We start from the raw sequence: 2,549 nt of genomic DNA on the forward strand, positions 1-2,549 counted from the left end.
TCATCTCCAACCCGGAGAAGGCACTCCACCTTTTTCCGGTCGAGAACCATGGACTCGGATTTGGAGGTGCTGATTCTCATTCCGGCCGCTTCACACTCGGCTGCGAAAAGTGAATGATTTGTGCTGATATCGGATCGATATCGGTATCAACCAACACACAAGGCTCCAATATCAGTATCTAACGGAAGTGAAAAAGTTGTATTGGGACACCCCTAACACTCAATTCAAGTCAACAATCAGAAAGCCTTTATTGTTGATTTTTTTAAACTAAATAAAACTAAAATTATTCTGTTTTAATATTTCAAATATACTTTCTGGTATAACTACTAAAAACACTGTTTTGACATTAGTCAATAAAACCAAACCAAAAACCCCAAAAGGCCCTTTGTAAGCAGGAATTAGACACAATCTGACTTTTTTTCTTAACATTCTCAAGATTCACCCTTTATCTAATATTTTCATCTTTAGATAATAACACACCCAAATATCTCACTGTATTGATCATTAATAGCTAACTGTTCACATTTTTCAATATTTAAAGAGACTCCTAGTTATATTACCTTAAAACCATAGAAAAAATAACAGAGCCAAAACCAACACATTTGAGATAACTCACTGTCAAATGATGCTCAAAAGAATCAATAGGTTTATAAAAATAGAGAAATAAAATAAATTCATCATCTTCATCGAAATAACTGTAATCCAGCAGTTACTGGACCAGCCTGATGTTTGCATGGAAAGATTGAGTTCTACCAATCAGATCCATTCCTCTCCTAATCATATTAGCAATAACTGACATAAACAGCAGGTTTTGGAAGTTATGTAATAAATCCTTGCATCATTGGCATTTAACAATTGTTCCTGATACTTGCCTTTAAAGAACTCGATGGACTGCATTTCCAAAAGAAAATGCATAAGGTGAACCCCTCAGTATAACTCTGTAGAACTCCTCAAAGTCAGTATAAACCCTCAGAATCAGTATAACACCACCTGATATTAACTGCCGAGTGAGGGTTCAGATGTTTTGGGATCGTTGATACCTGTTCAAATGATTTCCCCCATACAGTACATTAAAGATTTACTGTGAACAAAGTGCATTATTATTCCTCCCTTTAATGAGATTTTTTTCCAATAATCGTTTTCATTAATATTTGAAGGGCTGTTGTAATATCGCTCCAATGAATATTGGTGAATAAAATACATGTAAAAATTAACAATAGCCTAAAAAACAATTTATTTGCTGCCTTCTACCACTAGATGGCAAACAATTACCATTTCAATACCAAACTCCTTTCAGGGTGTGTTTGTATTTTAAGTTTTTGAAGAAAGATTTGTTTGAAAATCAGAAAATTATCTGCCTCCTTTTTTTTTAAAAAAAAAAAAAAATGAATAAAGCATGTCAGACTGTATTAGGAGAGTGTACATTTGTATTAAATTGATTTTTTTTAATTTTGATTCTTCTGTGATGAATGACCATGGGTGGGTTGATATATGATTTAATTCTCTTTTTTGTATTTTTTTTGTTTGCAAATTTGAGAAAAAATTATAAATAAATACTCTCCCAGTCTTCCTTACCATTTATCTTACATAAATCCCATCGTTGACCAGAACAGAAGCTGCGATGGGCCATGAGTTCTGTGAACCACATGTTTGACACATTTACTTTTGGTTTTTTTCTCTAGAAATGATTGTATGGATGCTCAGTGGCCCAGTGTCAATCATTCAACAACCAAAAACGAGGTCACTTGATGAACCCCAAATTGCTCAAACAAAGCAAAGAAGTACTGCAAACATTTAGAGTTTGATTACAAATTCAAATTGGATCTACTATCACATAATCTCCCAGAACCAACCCAGCGTGTGCGTCACCTCACTTGCTGCTGACTGGCAGGCTGTTTGCATTAGCTATTACAGTCTGAAGTTTATTTGAATTATATCCAAATGAGTGGCAATCCTCTGTTTAAACAGCAGGAGAGTGGCTGCCAGCAATAAATCTCACTGAGGCTGTGGGCATGAAATCATTTAGCAGAATATTTGCCTTTAAGAGACCACTTTTTTTGGGCTGATGAACAAAATAAACATTTATTCCAATATTCATGTCGTGTTGCAATCTCTGTTGTGATGAAGACAGTTTCTGACTCTATAATCAGCTGAAATTTGCTTTATTATACTTGTGAGTTTTCAGGTATTCTCCATCTTTGTGATGATTTCTGTGGGTATTCTTGTTCCCTGTGAATGTCCAAAAACAGTGTAATGTAGCATCTGCCCTGAGTAAGAATATAAATACATTTAAAATGCACGTTTAGCACTTGTGCTTATGTCCCAGCTTCAGCCAAATACATTGAATAGGATGGAATAGCATAGAAACAAGCCAAGTATGCATATTTAGGTTGATTATACATCAAATACTGCTGTAATAGCAGACATTCTGAATGACATTTTGACAGCAGTGTGTTTAGCTGTACTCATATTACTGGCTTTTTTCTCCCTTGGAGCTAATTTGCAATGCATATTTCTTGGGGTGCGACTCAAAGCTCAGTCTCATCATC

Source organism: Gouania willdenowi, chromosome 22 (assembly GCF_900634775.1).
Source record: "Gouania willdenowi chromosome 22, fGouWil2.1, whole genome shotgun sequence".
Lineage (NCBI taxonomy): Eukaryota > Metazoa > Chordata > Actinopteri > Blenniiformes > Gobiesocidae > Gouania > Gouania willdenowi.